The sequence below is a fragment of the Papio anubis genome, chromosome 3 (genome assembly GCF_008728515.1).
Source record: "Papio anubis isolate 15944 chromosome 3, Panubis1.0, whole genome shotgun sequence".
In the NCBI taxonomy this organism is placed as follows: Eukaryota; Metazoa; Chordata; class Mammalia; order Primates; family Cercopithecidae; genus Papio; species Papio anubis.
The window spans coordinates 45,899,719-45,923,226 of NC_044978.1; the positions used below are offsets into that span (position 1 = coordinate 45,899,719).

The 23,508-nt window shown below is 37.4% G+C and overlaps 1 long non-coding RNA gene across 1 annotated transcript in view; it reads left to right on the plus strand.

Annotated features, from left to right (window-relative positions):
- Nucleotides 1–18,838, plus strand: part of LOC116274141 — a 71,904-nt gene extending 53,066 nt beyond the window's left edge. Inside the window, exons 2-3 of the long non-coding RNA XR_004182672.1 lie at nt 14,773–14,803; nt 16,918–18,838. This is a non-coding gene — a long non-coding RNA (uncharacterized LOC116274141). The remainder of the gene's footprint in view (nt 1–14,772; nt 14,804–16,917) is intronic.
- The last annotated feature ends 4,670 nt before the right edge of the window (nt 18,839–23,508 follow it).

The window sequence follows — 23,508 nt, forward strand, 5'->3', positions numbered from 1 at the left end:
CAGCTCGGAGAAAAGCCATTCTCCCTATATGCTTGCCTCAGAGAAGGTGCAGGTTGCAATTCATTAGTGGGTTATGAAGTCAATTTAGTGAATTTTGATCAGCTTTAAAAGTGGTATAAAACGGAAGAGAAAATGTCACAGTGCATCACATATAGTAAGAGGTATTATTTTATGAAACATTTGCTTCAGATTACATTATATAAAATATATATGATTATGTGAAGAGGGTCACATTACAAAGACTATTTTTTATTGTGGATATGGTCATAAAGTTTTGCCAAGCCAATATCTCTAGAGCAGGGGTTGGCAAATCTTTTCTGTAAAGAGCAACATAGTAAATATATTCCATTTTGCAGGCCATATGGTCTTTGTCACAACTGTTCAGCTCTGCCATTATAGCATGAAAGCAGCCACAGACAATAAGTAAACAAACGCACATGGCTATTTTCCCATACAACCATACAAAAACAGAAGGTTGGGAAGATTTGACCCAAAGGCTGTGTTTGCAGACCCCTTCCCTAGGGGAACAGGTTGGCAGGGAAGCTTTTATCCCTCTCCCTATTCTGTTTGTTGGAGAAGATAATGTAATTAATTTGGGATAATTTGATAATTCTGATTAATCTGACAGTTCTTGCTTAGTGGATGAGAAAATAGGGAAATAGGCCACTCCCTAAGTGAGGGTACTTTGGACTTTTATTCTTATCGTTTTTAGCACATTCTGTGGGTTAAAGGAAGTCAGAAGGCCAGCTCAGATTTAAGGGGTTGAGAAATAGACTTTACCTCTTGATGGGAGGAGCCAAAATAAATTAGTAGCCACATTTCATCTACTATAGTTCACTCCCTGGCCACAATTACAGTTGACCCATGAACAACATAGGCTTGAACTGCACGGGTCCACTTCTATGAGAATTTTCTTCCACCTCTGCTACCTCTGAGACAGCAAGACCAACCCTCCCCTTCCTCCTCTTCTTCCTTCTACTCAACGGGAAGATGATAAGGTTGAAGACCTTTATGATGATCCACTTCCACTTAATGAATAGTAAATATATTTTCTCCTAATTATGACTTTCTTAATAGCATTTTCTTTCTCTAGTTTACCTTAATCATGTATATAATTATATAATGCACACAAAATATGTGTTACTCAGCAGTTTATATTATTGGTAAGGCTTCCAGTCAACAGTAGGCTATTAATTGTTAAGTTTTGGGGAAGTAAAAATTATACATTTTTTTTGGCTCTGTACAGAGGGGAATTTTGCATCCCTAACCTCTGTGTTACCCATAGATCAACTGTAAGTGTATTTCTCCTACATGTAAATTATGTTTATCACTTCCCAAAACCCCCAAAGTCTTATTCAATTTTCATATCAAGTTTGACATATGAGTTTATGGTCTTCATCAAGCCTGAAAACAGATGTGGCTTCTTGAAGTAATTTTCTGGTTTCAGAGAAGAGTGAATTAAAAGTTGCAATTGTTACCGGTACATGAAATTGTGGAATCAAGCTAAGCACATGTTGTCAGGGTCTGTACTCAGATGTAGGAAATGTTGCTTGATTAGGGCCTAGTTTTGTCCATGGCAGTGGTTCCCTAAGCCATTTTTTTCTATGATTTTTGCCTCTACCCCCTGGGCTCTTGCTATAATCTAAGGGGTTCTTCCTTGTCTGTTATATAATAATGTATTTGACTAGCCTTTGTGCCTGGTGTCTTGGAAGGAGAATCTAAACTCTTGGAATTTCCCAAAGGATAGACATGTCTTTGTTGTTCATGAGCCCCTTGGATAATACCTGAATTTATGCTAATTAAGTGGCTCATGGGGGCCCCTAGATAACTTCAAGATGTGGACTACTCACTAGAAAGACCAATTACATGATCAGAGGGTTAGAACTTTGAGGCAGCCTAAACTCCAGGGAGTGGAGTGGGCTGGAGATTGAGTTTACCTACATGGCCATAATAGGGTAGGCCATTACCTACCCTATTAATCATGTCTGTGTAATGACACCCTATATAAAAACTCTGGACACTGAAGCTCAATGGAGTTTCCTGGTTGGTGATACACAGATGTACTAAGAATGTGACACAATCTGATTTCACAAGGAGAGGGCATGAACTCTGTGTGTCCAGAGCCATTCCAGACCTTGACCTATCTGTGTCTCCACTGGCTGTTTCTAAGTTGTATTCTTTATCATGAAACATAATTTTAAGTATAGTGCTTTCCTGAGTTGTGTGAATTGTTCCAGTGGATTATTGAACCTGAGGGGGATGTGGAAACCCCTAAATTTATAGCCAGTAAGTCAGAGGGATATGTTACCTGGGGACTTCCTGGACTTGTGGCTGGCATTTAAAGTGAGGACAATCTTGTGGAGGACTGAATCCTTAACTGTGGGATCTGTACTAACTCTGGGTGGTTAGAGCTAGATTTGAGTTGCAGTGTATGTAGTTTGAGTTGAAATGAAATAGTGGGCCTGGTGCAGTGGCTCATGCCTGTAATCCCAACACTTTGGAAGGCGGAGGAAGAAGGATCCCTCAAGCCCAGGAGTTTGAGACCAGCCTGAGCAACAGAGGGAGAAAGACCAGTTATGTGATCAGAGGGTTAGGACTTTGAGGTAGCCTAATCTCTAGGGAGGGGAGTGGGCTGGAGATAGAGTTTACTCACGTGGCTGATTACTCAATCAATGTCCTAATCCAGACCCCATCTCTCCAAAAAGTTTTTAAAAAATTAGCCAGGTGTGGTGGTGCATGCCTGTAGTTCCAGCTACTCAGGAGGCAGAAGTGGGAAGAGCTCTTGAGCCCAGGAGGTCGAGGCTACAGTGAGCCATGATAATCCGGCTGCACTCTAGCCTGAGTGACAGAATGAGACACTGTCTCAAAAACAAAAGACAAACCAAAAAAGAAATGGAATACTGTCCATAATATAGAACCTGTGCTTGCAGATAAATAGCTTTCTCAACCTAGAGGCTGATTCCTGTCTGCCTCTAGGTTGGCTTTCATAGGCAATGGACTCCTTGATGGAGATTATTGTGTAGGATGTTTATTAGGGAGTGCTCACGGGACCAACACTTGTTGAAGGGAAGGGAAGAGAGTAGGACTGGGTAGGGGAGAAATTGAGCTGTGATGCAGTCTTAATAGAAGACTCCACTGTCCCTACAGAGTATTCTAAAGATGAGATGACTCCTCAAAACTGTTTAAGATGGGGCAAGAGGCCTGAACCTTTAAACCATAGTGTTTTTTTTTTTTTTTTTGAGATGGAGTCTCGCTCTGTCGCCCAGACTGGAGTGCAGTGGCCGGATCTCAGCTCACTGCAAGCTCCGCCTCCCGGGTTTACGCCATTCTCCCGCCTCAGCCTCCCGAGTAGCTGGGACTACAGGCGCCCGCCACCTCGCCCGGCTAGTTTTTTGTATTTTTAGTAGAGACGGGGTTTCACCGTATTAGCCAGGATGGTCTCGATCTCCTGACCTCGTGATCCACCCGTCTCGGCCTCCCAAAGTGCTGGGATTACAGGCTTGAGCCACCGCGCCCGGCCAAACCATAGTGTTGATCAATCATTGTGTGTAGGCCACTCTAGGAAGGGGTATGCCTTTGGATGAGTTGGTTCTCTTCAGATGTAGCAATCTAAGGAGGTTGAGAGCTGAAGACTGTCTATCAGCAGCACTCTCAGAGGCTAGAATAATAAATTATTTATTCCTGGAGGGGAATCTGGGTGGTGAATCACAGGATCCACCATAGTCCACTCCTTACATTGCTCATATCTACTTCTCCCTAAAAGTTTTGGAAATAACTTCACCAGCATTCTGGTGGGTCGAACTTAGAAGATAAAGATTATTGGAATGAACTACAACCCCTATTACTACAACTGGTCTTGCAATTGATTCTCATTCTCTACCTCTTTTATTATTCATTTTATATTGCTTTGACCCTCAGTTAGAACCTGTGGTCTCAGTCTCAGTGGCTTAGTTGGTAGCATGGTCCAACAAGACTCTCATTCCTGAGGGGTTTGAGCCCCTGACCACCATGCCCTTCTTGGGTCAGAGTCACTGCACTTATCTATTTACCATCAAAATTGAGCAAAGGAGTGTAACAATATACCCAAGTGTATCACCTGTTATCACATATGTTATTCCTGTCCCTATTGTGTAATAGCACTCCTACCTCTCCCTATTAATCAGGAACAATTATCTTTGCCAAAATTATGACTTGTTGCTTACTGGTCCTTTAATACAGTTGACTGAAATACCCAGACACTCATATTTTATAGTTCAATGGGACTTTTGCTGTAAACTCTAGTATAAGCTTTCTCCCTTGGGAAACAGTACCTCTAAATCCACAAAGCCTAGACTTGAAGGTATGAGAAGTATACATTCCTGAGATGGATCACTGGGAAGAATAGGAAGCAAGAGCACCTTGGTTTCCCAAGAAAAATATTCTTTCTACTAGGGACCTGGCACCAGAAAAAAACTTTCTGATTTGAAGTGTGCACTGTGTCCTGGAGCTCTACATTCAAAAAGAATCTCATTCAAACATGCTTCAGCTATGCCTTCAGCAGGCTATCCCATTGCTTTATTAAACTAGTCGCTTCAGGATGGTGTAATATGTGATATGACCAGTGGATCTCATTGTCATATACCTGTACTCACACCTTGTTTGCTGGAAAGTGTGTCCTTTAGTCTGATGCAATATTATATGTAATCACATGCTGGTAGATCATTCAGTCAACGCTTTGGGAGAGATGCAGATTAAGGTGCTGAAGGCAGAAAAGAAAAACCAATATCGAGAATTTGTTTTCATTCTCATCTAAAAGGTAACAGTGGTCCACTGGGTAAAAGTGGTCTAATGCTGTCAACTTGCCAGCTTAAGGCAGGTTGGCCTCTTCAAGAGATGGTACTATGTGGAAGAGTCAGCACTGGTTTTTATTATTGGCAGGTTGGACATTCAGAAGTGGTAGTAGCTAGATAAGCCTTGGTAAATGGGAGTTTATGCTACTGCACTCATGTATGTCCTTCATCCCTGACACCAAAGCTACTCTGTTCAGGTGTCCATTGTACCAGCACTAGATGGCGGATGACAGAATAGTTGCCATCACGTTAGCGAATCACTTTGTTTACCTGATTGCTTATTGACTCTTCTGTGATGCTTGCTTTGCAGTAGGCAATTGACATGTAAAACAAAGACTTTCTCATTTCATGACTACTTTTATATATGTACATTCACATACCTCTACTTTCGTTTTCCCCACTCTTGGTACCAAATTTTGCAGGTTGGGTTCTCCAGAAAGTAGAATCTTAGGTGGAAATTAGTGTGTGGGAGGCTTGTTAGGAATGCTTGTTGGATCAATGCCTGTGGAGAGGTAGGGATTAAAAGAAAAGCCAGATTGGGCAGAAGGAAATGATAAGCTGCTATAATGAAGTCTGAATGGAGAACTCAGCTACCTGTATGGGTAGTTATAATGCTGGATTGAGTTGGGGAGAAAGGGCTGGGCCTTTATACACACAAAATTGTCAGTTATTGGATATAGGACTCTTAAGAGAGGCGTGACTTTGGTCAAAGTACTCTCTTTAGTTATGGCAATTCCCAAAGGGGGCTGTAGCAAAGGACTGTCTGCCAGAGACATTTCAAATATTAAATGATAAATCCTTTATTCCTGAAGTGGGATCTGGATGATGCAATACAGTGTCCATCACTGTAGAAAATTGAAGTCCTTTTTTCAATTTGAATAATCTTAGTTACTTTTAGTTCAAATCCATGATTTGGTTTGAAACAGAGCTCTATCAGAATGAAGCAACAGATAGTGGAGAAAAACAGCCTTACAATTCTTGGTAAGCATTTCTAATTGAGAGAGCCTACTAGGCAGAATCTTAAATCTTTCTGAGGTCTTAGCTAACACCCTTGAGTCTTACAGACACACTCTTGAGATAATCTTTACTCTAAGGAAGGTCATTTCTTGCTTTAAGAATTTTTTTGCTGAAGAGGGTTGGCATAGGGAGCAATTTTATATGCTAAGTCATTAAGTTCTGGGCCCTCTAAGTTTTCTATATATTCTATTTTCAAACTGAAAAACTCATTCTTTATATAATCTCTTATGTCTCATACCTTATTATGGATAGCCCAAAGAAGAGAATTGACAGTTTCAATATTCTGTATAACAACCCATTAGCTGGATCCCACAATTCATTAGGTACATGATGCAGCTTTCAAGTTATTTCAGGTAGCAGTTTCACCAATTATACCCTCACTACATACCATGAGTTTCATTTGTCTAGACTCCAATAAAAAAAAAATCACTGCCTCACAGAACCTCTACTAACAGTTTGTTCACCACTTCTCCAGTCATTCTTGCTGCGTTTTTGGCCACCGCTCACAACTTGGTACAAAATCCAATGATGCCTATTTTATATTTTGTTAAGTCAGCATCCCAATTCTGTGTACAAATTTCTGTATCAATTATTTTGCTGCATAACAAAGCACCCCCAGACATGGCTTAAAACAACAACCCATTTACTTATGATTATGCAGTTTGGTTGGGTTCATCTGTGTTCTTCTACTGATTTTTCTTGGGGTCACTTATGTGGCTGCAATAATCTGGCTACTCCACTGGTTGTTAACTGGGGCTGTTGACTGGATACTTTTGCTTATCTACAGGTCATCTCTTGCAGGATAATTTGGGTTTCTTTTGCTGTATTAGTTCATTTTGACAGTGCTATAAGAAATACCTGAGACCGGGTAATTTATTTTATTTTATTTTTTATTTTTTATTTTTTTATTTTTATTTTTATTTTTTTTTAAGACGGAGTCTCGCTGTGTCTCCCAGGCTGGAGTGCAGTGGCCGGATCTCAGCTCACTGCAAGCTCCGCCTCGAGACCGGGTAATTTATAAAGAAAGGAGATTTAATTGACTCACAGGTCTGCATGTCTAGAGAGGCCTCAGGAAACTTACAATCATGGCAGGAAGTGAAGGGGAAGCAAGCACCTTCTTCACAAGGTGGTAGGAGAAAGAAGAACAAAGGAGGAATTTCCAAACACTTATGAAACCATCAGATCTTGTGAGAGCTCACTCACTATCGAGAGAATAGCATGGAGGAAACCGCCCTCGTGATCCAATCACCTCCCTCCCTTGACACGTGGGGGTGACAATTTGAGATGAGATTTGGGTGGGGACATAGTGACAAACCATATCATATGCAGTGGTGGCAGGAGTTCAAGGATGAGAATAGAATTCTAAAGGTTGAGACCAACACTTATAAATCACTTAGCATTAATTTGGCAAATTCTGTTGGTCAAAGTAAGTCACAATCCAGCCCCCTGACTCAAGTGGTTGGAAAATAGACTTTACTTCTTGATGAGAGATTTAAAATAATCTGTGGCCAAATTTAACCTTTGCATTTAAAAATACGAAATACAAGTTCTCTTTTGGTTAACTCTCTTTTGATATCTTCTCTAGACAATGTCTCTCATATTCATCCATTCTTTTTCTCTTTCTTTCTTTCTTTCTTTCTTTCTTTCTTTCTTTCTTTCTTTCTTTCTTTCCTTCTTTCCTTCTTTCCTTCTTTCCTTCTTTCCTTCTTTCCTTCCTTCCTTCCTTCCTTCCTTCCTTCCTTCCTTCCTTCCTTCCTTCCTTTCTGTCTTTCTTGTCTTTCTTTCTTTTCTTTCTTTAGACAGAGTCTTGCTCTGTTGCCCAGGCTGGAGTGCAGTGGCATGATCTCAACTCACTGCAACCCCTGCCTCCCAGGTTCAAGAGGTTCTCCTGTCTCAGCCTCCTGAGTAGCAGGGATTACAGGTTCATGCCGCCATGCCTGGCTGATTTTTGTATTTTTAGTGGAGACAGGGTTTCACCATGTTGGCCAGGCTGGTCTCGAACTCCTGACCTCAGGTGATCCACCCACCTTGGCCTCCCAAAGTGCTGAGATTACAGGCTTGAACTACTGCACCTGGCCTCCTTCATTCATTTCTTTACTTATTCAATTAAATTCAACAAATATTTATGGGGTACCTAATATGCGTCAGGCATTGTGACAACCTTTGGAGATGCAAAGATCCATACTTTGGAAATTGATAACATTATAAAGTTATTCTAAAATTACAAAATTCTGAGCGCTCCATAGGGTTTTTACTTTCTTGAGTTTAAAAAGCTTTATCATTGTGAAAAGCTTATAACTTATGATTCAATCAAGCGAATAAAACTGAATGAAATGTCAAGATGAACAATGCTTTCCTGTGAATGAATTTTTCTAACTTCATTTTTAGAATTGCTTGGTTTCAGATCATATGTATTAATAAAGAGAAAACAAAGATTTTTCTCAAAACAAAAAAGGGCTTTGGGTTTGTTTGCTTTGTTTCAGGGGGTGAGATTAAAAAAAAAATGTTGTATCAATCAAAAGGGCTCCAGGTTCATCTCAAACGTAATTTCCTTCAAAGGATTCCCTGACCATCCCCTCCCCTTTGTCAAGAGTTAGTTGCTCTCTCTTTGTGGACCACAACTGGCATAGAGCTCTGATATGGCATGGACAGCATGTTGGGAAGTATTTGTTTGGAAAATATAACTTCATTCAACTATGGTCTTCTAAAGAGCAGGGGCCTATCTTTCCATTCTCTGGATCTAACACAGTGCCTCACACATAGTAGACATTTAATATTTTTGTTAATTACATGAATAAATGATGTGATAGTGTGGCATACATGAATTATGATAAAGTTAGAAATTATTCCAATTGTTTTGTAAACTGCTGAAATGTCAGACCTACTTATTAAAGTCATAGAAATTAAAAGTTAGAGGAGACCATTGAGTTAATCATATCAATTTTTTTTTTTTTTTTCTGTTTTAAATAGTTGAGCGAACAGGCTCAGGGGGCTTAAGGGACTGTCGAAGGTGACACAGTTTATAGGTTTGTTTTCATTATGACTGAACTTTGTCTTTTCACCCACACTGGTCATAATGGGAGCCTTTTTTCAGTCTTTTCTCAGAGTTGTGTCCAGGTCAGAAAAGAAGAATGAGAAAAGCAAAGAATATGTATATGTTTGAGGAATGGGGAATGTGTTTGGGGCTACAGAAGCTCATGGAGAAAGACCAAAAATTTTGAATATGTGAGTTAGATACTTTTTCTTATTCCCTTTTTTCTTTTATTTTTTCCTTATTAGGGGTCAAGAGACATAGAGAGAGGAAGGGCTTTTAATGGATTATAGTGAGCATTCCTGTTTCCTGACCCATTGGACTCAACACCCCAGGAAATAGAATGTGTGTTTCTTTGTGATCACATGCCTGTGCATAGGTTTTAATCTTGAATAAATCATTCCATGGAGAGTATGAAAGGAGAGGCTGACTTTCTCTGCTCTCACATCTTCCCTTTTTTCTATCCTCTATTATAGGCCTGGAGCTGCCCTTCAAATGCCCTGTGTTTTGAGCCACCTTTTTGCTTCCCAAGTGCATAATTCATGAAAATAACATATAAAAGATATATTTAAGATTTTTCACTTATTTAAAAAATAGGAATTACTGGTTTTAAGCAGATTCTTCAGTTGGCGAAGGGCTTTACCATTAGATTACGATAACCATAAAGTCTACTGTAAGCATAAAGTCTCACAGTGTACTTAAAATATAATATTAAAACTTCTATTTTTACTCTGAATTTTCAAAAGATGACATAGAATACATAAGGGTTGGCAACTGATTCTCTCAGTGGCATGTCACCAGCTGGAATCATCTCTCAGTAGTTCTAATCACATTCAGTTTTGCTGGTCCAAAAACTGAATTTGATTTATTTACCTGGAGGTGATAAGTCTCACACTGACCCAGCTTACAAGAGATTTATTTCTCCACTACATCACTGAAACTGCTTTTACTGATGTCAACCACTACCTCCCTTTTGCCAAATCTAATGTTAATTTTCTCTTCTTATGTTATTCACATTCTCAGCAATATCTGACTCAGCTGATTGCCCACTTCTTGAAACTTACCGTACTTGGCTTTCGGGGCACTACATTCCCCTGGTTTTCTTCAGAGCTCCCTGGTTTCTCTTCAGGCTGCTTCACTTACATGCATTCTTTGCTCGATCTATATATTTTGGGGTGTTAGGGGTTCATTCCCCAGCCTGGTTTTCTTCTCTGTTTATGCTCTGCTTAGGCAATCTAATCCAGTCCCATCACTTTCAATGTTATCTATATGTTAACAACTTCCAAATTTTTACCTACATTGCTGCCCTCTCCATGAACTACAGACTTGTGTATCCAACTGCCTGCTTGTTGCCTCAGATTGGATGTCAAATGAGCATCTCAAATTTAACAAGTCCAGAACTGAATACTTAATTTCCAGCATCTACCACCCCTTGCCAACTGGCTCTTCCCATCCTCTTCCCCATCTCAACGAATTCTTGATTCTTTTCTTCTCCTCATCTCCCAAATCTAGTCCATCAGCAAGTCTCATCAGCTCTACCTTCAAAATATGTCCTAAATTCAAGTGGTTCTTTGTTCCTAACAGCTTGGCTACCACCTATATCTGAGGATGTTAGGTACATTGACATTTATGATAAATGTATCTTTTATCACTCTTTTTTCAGCATATTATATCCTTCTTTCCTTATTATGTAGGTGTATATTCATACTGGGTATATGTAGGCATATATATAATACACACATGTATTATATATGTACATACATATACATCAATATATTTGTATATACATATACATCAATATATTCATATATACGTATGTTTTGCCTAAATTATATTTGTCACTAAAGGCAAAATACATGTTTCTGTACTAACAGTACTTGTGACACCAAATGTGTGGGATTTTCACACACTGCAATTTTCTAGTTCTCTGTGGACACCAACTGAGTGTTCTACAATTTAACTTTAATTAATTCTGACACTAACTTCCTAGAGTTAGTGCAGACCCCATAGGTTAAAGGATCAGTCTTACCAGACTGCCTTCCACTTCAGATGCCAACTGCAAGTAGTGGATCCCTAGCTTCCCACACTTCTGTTCAACTTGACTACAAATCAGAGGTTTCCATAACCCTTACACCTGTTCAAGACATGCTGTTCAGTTTCTCCACGGATGTCTCCTGTGGCTTTTGTAATTGCTGTTAATACCTAAAACCTGTGTTTCCCGCTTGCTTTTACAGTTTCTCCAGGGTTGATTTGAGGTGAGAGAGCCAGCAGCCCATGCTAATTTGTCATATTGAAAAGTGTAATTTAAATTTAATGGGGTCAAAACCCACTTACTCTTATACAAATCTTGAATAACCAGTCATTCTTTTTTTTTTTAAGTGAGCTTTTATAATGCTTCTGTCTTTGACCTAGGAAATAGTTATCTATGAGACATAAAGACCCAGTGAAGTTTAAGGTTTAGAAAAAAAAAATTGTTCACCCACCTGTGAAACACTACATCCTCTCTGTTTCTTAGCTCTTATGAGGACAAATGTAGGGCTTTTAAAAATCATTACAACTCTATATAGTGGATAGGTAATTAGAAAACCAGGTTTAATGTCTAATGCTGTGAATTTCTAGCTGTTTAAATTTGAACAGCTCTCATACATTTCTAGAAGATCTTATTTATGAATTGGAAGAGTTGGGGTCCATGGTCCATTAAGTTCCTTTCTGCTCTGTAATTTTACAACTATAATTGTCTGGTATTTGCAATAATTTATTTTACCTGCATTTAAAAAAAATCTCACTGTGTGAAATCATTGCTTATCATTAATGAAAAGTCTTATAAAATCTCTAAATAGTATGTAGTGTTAATAAAAGCAAACTGCTATCCTGTCAGATTAGCTCTTGGCATACAAATTCATGCAATCTACTACAAAATCACTGCTATCTGGCAGGATAGTAGTTTTAGCAAATAGCATTCAATTTTATGTGTACATGGGAATCATAGGGAGTCTGAAAAAAAGTGAATTTGAAAAATATATTGCTGCCTCGGCCCCATTTAAAATAATTAAAGCAGAATCTCTAGGCATAGGGACTAGGCATAGATATTTTTCGAAAGCTCCACTGGTTTTTCTAATTTGCAAGAAAGTTTGAAAGTAATTAAAGGCTAACAAGCTAAAAATAATTGAAGTGGCAAAAGTCAAAGGATTCAGTTCAAACAAGTTCAAAATATAAACACAATTTGGAAGCAAATATATAACAAATTTAATAATCCAACTGAATTCTAGAAATACATAATTTAATTTTTCAAAAAGAAAATTACTGCTAAAACACATATTAAAGCACCCTTTCCAGTTAAAGTGTTGACGTATTAAAGGTATTGGATATAATCCACATAATGATTTTTGTTTCTCTTCGGATTTGTTGGGTAATAAAATTAAACATCCTATTAGGTCTTGGGCATTTTGTCATTTGATCTCTGAGATGATTTTATTTCTAAATATAAGTAAATGCACTCAAGTAGAGCTTCAGAAGGCAAAATGATTATTTGACTGAAGTATATGTAACAGGGCCTCATCATCTAAGGACTAGTAATGATTAATAACAGGTGCATTAGATTCCTAGGACTACTCTAACAGATTACCACAAACCTGGCGGCTTAAAACAACATAAATGTGTTCTCTCACTGTTCTGAAGGGTAGCTGTTAGCAGGGTCATTCTCCCCCCAGAATCTGTAGGGGAGAATCCTTCCTTACCTCTTCCAGTTTCTGACAGCTCCTGGCATTCCTTGGTTTGTGGCTGCATCACTTCAATCTCTGTCTCTGTCTTAATACGGCTTTCTTTCCTGTACCTCTGGATGTCCTTTTCTGTCTTTTATAAGGACACTTTTATTGGCTTTAGAGCCCACCCTAATCCAGTATGATCTCATCTCCATCCTTTTAATTACATCAGCAAATATCCTATTTCCAAATAAGGTCACACACATTCTGAGGTTCTGGGTGGACATGAATTTTAGGGGGCACTATTCAATCCATTAAACCAGGTAAACACCATGTATGATGAGTCTGTTAAATGTGGGGAGTACATTTTTATGGTAAAGAATATATATTTGTGTGGGAGAAGGAGACATTTATGGAGCATTTTCCTGAGAAGTGAAATGAAAAATAATCCTATGCGATATGGGTTATAATGACAAATTATAGTGTATAATTGCTAATTCATAGTGTTAGATAATAAGATATAACATCTTTTGCCTTATGTTTTAGTTCTTCAGAAAAATCACAAGGAACCTCATATTTACAAAAATACTCACTGGTAGACTTCATTTATTTTACATAAGTCCTCTTTTTAGAATTTTATTTCAGTAGTTTTTGGGGAACAGGTAGTTTTTGGTTACACCAAATGTGTAACCAAATCTGTGTGGATAGGTTTTATTTTATTTTTCTTTAAGTTCCAGGATACAGGTGCATAACGTACAGGTTTGTTACATAGGTACACATGTGCCATTGTGGTTTGCTCCACCTATCAACCCGTCATCTAGGCTGTAAGCCCTGTGTTCATTAGGTATTTGTCCTAATGCCCTCCCTCCACTTGTCCCCCACCCCCCAACAGGCCCTGGTGTGTGATGTTCCCCTCCCTGTGTCCATGTGCTCTCACTGTTCAGCTTCCGCTTATGAGTGAGAACATGTGGTGTTTGGTTTTCTGTTCTGGTGTTAGTTTGCTGAGAATGATGATTTCCAGCTTCATCCATGTCCCTGCAAAGGACATGAACTCATTCTTTTTTATGGCTGCATAGTATTCCCTGGTGTATTTGTTCCACATTTTCTTTATCTAGTCTATCATTGATGGGCATTTGGGTTTGTTCCAAGTCTTTGCTATTGTAAATAGTGCTGCAGTAAACCTAAGTGTGCACGTGTCTCTGACTTCATTTTTAATAATTGGTAATCATGAAAACAAGTCCTGGAAATCCTGACTGAGTCGACTTGTAGCTGTCTAAGCAACATCAACCCAGAAACTTGTACTTAAAAGAGTCAATTCTTTGAAGTGTCAGTAGTTTAAAGTACCTGTTAGAGTCTTTTCATGAGCCTCTGAGACTCGTCTTTTTTGTCAAAGAAGACCTGTAGCTTTTTTTTCTTGTTGTTGTTGTTGTTTCCTTTCCTCTTAAATAATCAGAGACACAATAAAGCCAAAATAAAGCACAGAAAATTATTCTGGTAGGAGAAGTCTAGCACATTTAAAATATGCAAAGTTCAGTTTCCTTATTTTCTCAGGATATTAGAAATATTTGATTTATCTAAGTGCTTATTTATCTCTATAAGCTAATCAAAGCAGAGATCCTTTACGAGACTTTAAAATCTGATTTCTTTATACTCTCCGGAGATACAATCACTGAATGAGGAGTAAAATCCTTTGACCCAAGTAAAGTCTCATGCCTTTCAACTTAACAATCACAAATCTAAAATCAATTGTACACTTTTTATTAGAATCACAAAGCCAATGTTACATTCTCCAATGCACTAATTTCATTTAAACATTAATTTCAGAACTTTATTCATTATATCCAAAGTATTAATGCTATGATTTCATTTGCTTCATTATTTCTTTCTTCTAAAACCATTTTGGGGTATAAAAGTCACTTCCCACTAAGAGAACAATTTTGTCATCTCAAACAGGTTTAGGTTACATCATCAATTCATGTTCATGCTATTGTGACTATTTTAGGCCAGACATTTGAGGGTGGAACATGAAATCTGCTTTTGCAGATGTACGTGTGTCTCCCTTAGCAACAGCTACATTATCTTGTATGAAAACAGGGCCGTCTGAGTCCACACATTTTAGATGTCACAAACTATTATTCCTGCGCCAAAGTTATACCCTTATTCAATTCTTTTTTTTTTTTTTTTATTTGAAAAGGGAGAAGTCAGCACACCTACCAAGGATGCAGGTAACTTCTTTTATATCTTGATGGGATTGTGCATTTCTTGAACTATCATATATGATTTTAATGTATTAAATTATTTTAATGTGTTAAATTGTTTTATGATACTTTGAGTGTAATTACCTCAGATACTTTTGACTGAGATGATTCTGTCGTCATCCAATGATATCTCAATCTAGCATAATCTAACATCTTAGTGCTTACAAAAACAAAAGCAAACAGCAAAACCAAACCAAACCAACCCTACCAACCAACCAACCCACCGACCAACCGAACGACCAACCAACTGACCAACCAACCGAACAACAACAACAACAACAAACTGATTACAACCATTTATTCTTAAATGAACACGTCCTTTGTGGGTCTCATCTCTCTCTCCAATCTGCTTTTCACAATATCTATATAAGACTTGTTGAACCAGCTATGAAGAGAATATAATTTTATGTATTTCGTTACATGGAGAAGAATTTTATTGCTTCTACATATTACTAAAATTACCAAGTAATTCTACTGAAAATGATACTCATTCCAAGCATAAACTTTTAAATGAGAAAACTCAGAATAAAAACACATTATCTATAGCTGAAATCTGTACCTTCATCATTCTTATTTTCCACATTCTCCACTCTAATCAGAAAATAACCCTGCTTCTCTGCATTGACCCATTTTCTTTGTGTTTCTCGAACATACAAAGTCTATTCAAATTCCATTTCTACCTCCACTCATTTTCTCAGGAACATTTTCCTTGCCCAGAATTTCCTATAGTCCCTCGTCAGGTTTTCTAGCTATCCTTTCAGGCTCAGCTTGAGTCCTTGTATAAGACTTTTTGGATTATTCCATCCATCACTGACCTCTCTGTCTCTCTCTTTGAAATCTTATGTCATGAACAGTCTGTTTCAGCAGAGTTATCAGTAGTATGAAGAATATTTATTTCCATTTCCCCATCAACAGTCAAATTTCTTTAGGTAAAGAACCTGGCATATCACTAGTACAGATTACCAGCAGGGCTTAGTATAGAGCTGAGGACATAAAAGGATATTAAAGGAGCCAAATTAGAGTCAAAGCTTCTTTGGGGCAGGGACTGCATCTTTTATCATTTTATTCCCCACCTCTAGTACCTGGCTTTACACTCATTAAGCATTAGTTGAACAAAACAAATGGTTCTCAGTAAATACTTCCTAATCTAAAGATTGTTCTAGCCAGTTCTTAAGTAAAAATATAAAGTGCTGTTGAAATAGTTTGTTTTTCATATTGTGAGTGGATAGGATTGGAAAAACAGTTATCTTAATTACTAGGGATTACCAAGAATTAATGTTACTGCAAGCTGTTGAACAAACATGAAATTACTGTGCATTTGCCAGCTACTGTTTTTACTCTAATACCTTTCTATAAAAATACACCTGGCTTGCTATGGCAACAAAATATTTTGTTTTGTTTTACCTACACCCCATAATTTTATTTTGGTTACAATCTGATCACCTAATTTATTCAAACTTGAAATACTGTGTTCAGTAAAGCTAAACATGAACTAGGCTTTAAAGTAAACTTCCTGTAAAAAGTAAAATCCCAAGAATTTATCTTGGGATTTTAAATTTTATATAGGTAACATTCACTTTTTGCATGTTTCCTTCCATCGTAGTAAGTAGCAAAACTCAATCACCCTTTCAGGCAAGTCTTCGGTGTAATACAAAATGCTTTCTTACAGATATTGAGTATGCAAGCTATATATAGATAGGCAATCATAAGTTCATAATATATGTTTGGCTAGCAGGTATTAAGTGTGACTAGTCACGCATGCATAAATCTTACAATACCTACTGAAAAAAATAACATCAGTGATATTTAGGTATTAGTACACATTCAGTGAAAAACAGGAATACTTCTCTGTATTCGTTATCTATTGTTGTATAACAAATTACCTCAAACTTAGCAGTTTAAAAGAACACCCATTTATCTCACAATTTCTTGGGCCAAGAATCTGGGCAGGGCTTAGCAGGCTTCTTTTGTTAGGCTCTCAGAGGGCTATAATCCAGTAGTCTCTCTTTTAAATCAAAGGTTCAAGTGCATAATTATATTTTTTAATTTTAATTTAACAATTTTTATTTTTTATTTTTTAGGGTCTTACTATGTTTCCCAGGCTGGACTCAAACTCCTGGGCTCAAGTGGTCATCCCACCTCAGCCTCCTGAGTAGCTGGGACTATAGATGCATGCCGCCATGCCCTGCCAAAATCATATTTTTGAAGGTCAGTTACTGAAATATTAACTCAGTCTTTCTCTTTCCATTCTTTCTACAATAAATTCTTATATACTCCAGGAAATCAGATAGCTAGCTGGAGTAAATATTGTGAGCTCTGGAAAACGTTTAAAATATGCCATGATTGCGACCCATTCAGTTAGCTATTATAGAAATATTATTATTATCTTGTTCATTTGTGTATTCCCAGTGCTGGGAATATGGCGCATAGTAGGCTCTGTTAATAAATGTAAGGTGAATAAATAGATGAGTGTACTTATGTGTGAATGAATGGGTGAGGTAGTGAAAGTCTTCTCAGGAAACTTGTTTTGCATCATTACACTCTGAACACTTCTTCCTGTCTTTTACTCTCCAAGCTCCTGTTTGTTCAGATCCCTGAGAAATCTTTATTATTTCCCAGGTTTTCTTTTAGCTTGTATTCACTCTCTATTATCTTCTGAAAGCTTTATGCCTCTTTTAGTTAAGCTACAATCCTCAAAGTACATCTCAACTTTTACTGAATTGAAAACTCTTTTTTTGATGAAACTGAGTCTTATTTCTTACGAGAAAATTAGAATTTAATCTGACATGTGAGTCTTTAAGAACTACTTGCTTTTTTGTAGAGAAAGTAGAGATTATCTGTTCAACCTATCATTTTGGTTTCATGGTATTAAGTGAGGTAGAATGAGGAAAATAAATAATAATAACTTCAATTTAAATAATAATAGCTAACACTTACAAAATGTTTATTTTGGGCTTGATGCTGTGTTAAACTCCCTTTACTCACATAACCGTATTTAAGTTTCATAACAACCCAGGGATACATACTAGAATTTCTCTCATTCATTGGTGAGAAAATTGAGCCTCAGGCTACAGGTTAAATGACAATCACTTGCTGAAGACCTACAGCTAGAGATTAGTGAAGCTGGAGTGAACTGATGTCTGAGAGATTCCAGAGTCTGTATTCTTTATATTCTGATGTATTTCCCTAGAACCATAACCATCATATTTTTCTAAGAAAATCTTGAAAATAACTCAAAAACAATTTAAAGAAAATTTAAATGAAATGCTGAACACGGAAAACTTGAGAACAACATGGTTTAATTTAAACAAACAAATATGTAAATATAAGCATGTGAGTTAAGATTTTCATGGAATAACATTAAGAAAAAAACTGTTGTCGAGGGGAACAATGGAATGCTTCAGAATTATTTAACACAAAAAAGCAGAGGTTATTTTATATCATACTAACAGAGCCAAGTATGGTTAAGAAAACATCTGGTGACTGAGAGGTACACAGCCAACAAAGTCACTCAGAGAACTTGAATTAGAAAGTAGAATTGATTTCCAGAAATTTTAAGTGGAGGCTAAAACAAGGTCATGGCACCATAAAAGTCTGGAAGAAACTTTTGAAATCACCAAGAGGCCAAGTTTCTTGTCCAAGACAACATAGCTCATCAGCAGCTCAGCCAGGAGGAAAAACAGAATAATACAACAACAGGGTAACAATCTGTTATGCTCTTTATTCTATATCTTATTTACTCAGAACTGGAAGTAGATGCTTAGAAAGCATTTATATATTTGCGTTCTCAAACCACACACATATTACGCATGCATTTACAAGGACCAGAGTTGAATGTGAGGGGCAGACATTTGGGAATCTGGCAATTATTTGCCAGCCAAATAAGAATGTTCTTAAAATATGTTACTCAGGGCCGGTGGCTCACGCCTGTAATCCCAGCACTTTGCAAGGCCGAGGCAGGCAGATTACCTGAGGTCAGGAGTTTGAGACCAATCTGGCCAATAGGATGAAACCCCATCTCATCTAAAAATACAAAAAAATTAGCCGGGTGTGGTGGCGTGCACCTGAAATCCCAGCTATTCAGGAGACTGAGGCAGGGGAATTGCTTAAACCAGGGAGGCTGCAGTGAGCCGAGATTGAGCCACTGCACTCCAGCCTGAGCGACAGAGCAAGACTCTGTCTCAAAAAAAAAAAAAAAAAAAAAAAAAAAGAAAAAAGAAAAAATTACTCAGACTTCTATCAGCTTGGAATTATGTCTTACTTTATAAGGTTATCCTATGAATATTTCAACTTGTTTTTCTTAGACTATCCCAAGTGAAAAGGTAATACCAAAACCCAAACAAAACAATCTCTCTCTCACACACACACACATACACACACACACACACACCCCCATCACACATCCAGTATCCACACTATTAGAGTTCTAAATTTCTAAATTATTATATTCAATTAAATGTAATAATTGACAATATTTTAATACTCCCTGTTCATCTTCCACTTTTAGTCCTTCATTTCCCCAATCATCCTTTAAATCAATCTTTGTGCAAATCTCTAGATATTTCATAATGACAAATTTCTAAAACCTAGTATATTAGGCATTGATTTATTCTATCTCTGTGGAAACTACCAGGAAACCAAGTAACACTGAAATTGGCCAAAATTAATCTTCATTTCTCAATTATATTTCTTCCCTAAATTAGGTTCTGATTAAGCCTTCCTATATTGGGAGACAGTAATTCTCTTGGCTTTTATCTTAAAGAAGTCTGACCATAAAATTGACTCTATCACTTCATGCATTTAACAACTTTAATAAAGATCAGAGACTTAAGCTCTGATAATAAAGATGTACGTGTGTGTGTGTGTGTGTGTGTGTGTGTATTGATGTTTGGTAGGGCAAGAAAGAGGAAGGAGGTGGAATGCATAGAAGCAGAGACAGATATGTGGTGAAGCTAATTGAGAGTAGAATAGGAAATATATAATTAGTTTATCTTTAGTGCATAATATTTATGTGGTTTGTAGTCATTTCTGTATGGTTATTATTAGCTATTAGCTATCCTAGTGTAGCAACGGGTTCTAGGAATAGCTCTGTCACCTGCTGTGTCAGTTAACCCATTGTTATGATATGAAGGTACAGGACCAGAGGTCTTTTTGGAATATAAATGTGTCTCATGGGACCAGGAATAGAAGTAAGTGATTAGTGGATGAGAAGCAGGGATTAAAATGTCTGGAGTCAGAGGCTAGTCTGTGGGAAAATTTCCCAAATCTTTCCTTTAAAATGAAAGAAACTTGATGATAAAGATTTAAAAAATTTGACAAAAATTGTAAAAACTTACAAGGCATTTCTTATAATGAGTTGTAGAGATAAAAGACACTTTCCTAAACTAACAATAGTTAAAAAACCAAATTCCTTTTAATCATGCTAGAGGAAATAATAATTATTTTTTATTCTATCTATAGAAAATATTGTAAAATTTTTGCCATATGAAAAGATGATCAAAGAGAATGCAACCAAAAAATACAGAAAAAATATAAATGAGTGCTAGGCAGTTAATAAACATATTATTATTCTGGTCTTTGTCAACCTTTTAAGATTTATGACTTGTGATTTTTCTCATTCAAAATAATACCCATTAATAAGACTTGCTTTTAATATGCAATTTTGGATTCTTTTTCTAGAAGTGAGCACCTCAAATTGTACAAGCTTCAGGTCTCTGCAAAACCTTGTTATACCTTTGGATAGGAGTTCATACTATTTAGAATGGTCACATGTCCAGCTTTGTCAAATATCATTATAAGAGAATCCTATAGTTGCACAAGTCCTTACCTCCATCGCTCCACTGTAGAGGAAATGTGTTTCTTTCCCTTCAGAGTAGTCTCTACATCACCACTGCATCCATTCTCTCAAATCTCGCCAGATTCTTGGTCTGTTGCTTATATCAGTGTGTGCATTTATAATGTCTATTTAGAACTTACAGAATAAATAACCTTCTAGGTTTAAATTAGATCAGTTTTGAGGGATGTACTCAATGTCACTAAGCCATGTTGGCAGTATGAAGCATGGATTTGTTTATTTATGCATTCAGTAAATAATTAGCATGTATGCATTGATTTTCTATTGCTGTGTAATAAACTATCCCAAAATTTGGCTTAAAATAAAAACAATGATTTATTATGCTCATGAATCTATATTTTGGAAGGGCTCAATGGGGATAGTTCATCTTTGCGCCACATAATTTTAGCTGGGGTGGCTTCACTGGGAGCTGGAGAATCCACTTTAAAGATAATTCACCCACATGGCTGGTAAGCTGGTGTTGACTGGGAGTTCAGTCAAGGCTCTGGGCCAGGTACTTTGGTACCTCTCCACACAGACTGCTCAATTGACTGCTTGGGCTTCCACACAACATGTGAATAGATATCAAGAGCCAAGATCCCAATAGAACAATGCAAAAGTGGATGACATGTTTATGACCTAGCTTCAGAAGTCATATGACATCATTTCCTTTGTAGTGGTTGAGACAATAATAAACATTCACTCAGGTTCAAGGGGAGAAGATCCTCCTGCTTGATGGACTGAGTGCCAAGGTCACATTTGAAGTAGAACATGTGGGATGCTATATTAGTTTCCTAGGACTGTTGTAACAAAGTACCACACAATGGGTAACTTAAAACAATGGAAAGTTTTATTCTCACAGTTCTAGAGGCTGGAAGTCTGAAATCAAGGTGTTGCAGGGCCATGCCCTTTGAATAGCTCAAGAAACTGTTTGACACCTTTCTCTTAGCTTCTGCTGTTGACAGCAATCCTTGGCTTGTAGCTGCATAACTTCAATCTCTGCCTCCATTGTCACATGACATCCTCTTGCTGTCTGTCTCTTTCTCCTTTTCTTCTGAGGACACCAGTCACATTGCATTAAAGGCCCATCCTAATCCAGTGTGGCCTCTTCTGAACTAATCACATCTGTAATGACCCTATTTCCAAGTTTGGTAACGTTCTGAGGTACTGGAAATTAGGAATTCATTATGTCTTTTGCTGGGTCACAATTCAACTCCTAACATGGGAAATGTTATGCCTTATTTGGGAAATACAATCAGCCACACTGTACTAAGTAGTAGTCTCTAGTTACATATAAGTAATTAATTAGTGACCTTTGGAATGTAGGCTCTATGAAAACAAAATTTTATCTAGTGTGTGGAACACTGCTGATATAGTATAAGCACACTCTTGAAGTCATTATACAAAAAGATTCCTGCACATGCATGTTTGTAGCAGCACAATTTGCAATTGCAAAAATATGGAACCAGTCCAAATGCCCACCAATCAATGAGTAAAGAGATATATATATCTGTATATACATAGTTGAATATAAATATATAATGGAATACAAGTCAATCATAAAAAGGAATGAATTAATGGCATTCACAGCAATCTGGATGGAATTGGAGACTATTATTCTAAGTGAAGTAACTCAAGAATGAAAAACCAAACATCTTATGTTCTCACTCATAAGTGGGAGCTAAGCTATGAGGATGCAAAGGCATAAGAATGACACAATGGACTTTGGGGACTTGAGGGGAAAGGGTGGGAAGGGGGTGAGGGATAAAGGGCTACAAATTGCATTCAGTGTATACTGCTTGGGTGATGGGTGCACCAAAACCTCACAAATGACCACTGATCATGTAACCGAATACCACCTAGCCCCCAAAACCTATGGAAAGTGTATATATATGCATTCTTTCTATATAAATAAAGGGATAAAAACAGATAAAGACTCTGAGTTAGAGTTACAGTTTTGACTAAAACAGACTTCAATTAAATTATCACACAATAATATAAGTACAAACTAAATACATGCTATGCATTCAAATTTAGCAAACAGTTACTAAGCACTAATTGCCTGCTAGGCATTGCTCTAAGTGGGGACATAGAGCAGTGAACTAAACAGTTTTAATCCTTGTGCAATGTCAGAGAACAGATAAACCAATATACAGATACTAAGTTAAACATTCATAAGTACTATAGAGAAAAATCAAGAAAGAGAAAGGAGATAGGGAGCGATACTGCTGATGATATTTTACGTAGAATGCTCCTTAAGTCAGTATCACAGAGAAGTTAACATTTCTGCAGAGATCTGAAAGAAATAAAAGAATGAGTCATACATATATCGGGCAATGTGCTCCAGGAAGAGGGAAGGTCAAGAGCAAAGGCCTTGATAAGAAAAAAGGTTTGGCACGTTTGAGAACTGCAAGGAAGCTCGAGTGGAACACGCAAAGGGGAAAGAGGGAGGAGTGGAGGTCAGGGCCTTCTAAGCAAGCAAGTGTAAAGACTTTGATTTTTGCTCCAAGTGAAATGGCGCCCATGGAGGGTTGTGAGGAGGGACTGGTGTGATTGGACATATGCAGGATCTCAGCTCCCATGTGACTTCTGCTTTTGGCTCCTCTGTCATTCCCAAAATAAAAGGTTTAGATGATTATGAGAATATGTAGCAGGGGGATGTAATCTAGTGTGTATGTTGGGATTTGAAAGGATATCCTGGAGGTGTTTCTTATGGGACTAAAAGAGTGCCTGGCTCTTAGCTGATTATCTCCTGAATCTGGAGATGATAATTATTGAATTGTATTTCAACTTGATTTTCAACAGATACAAAAGTTCCATTCTATAGCTTTCTCATATT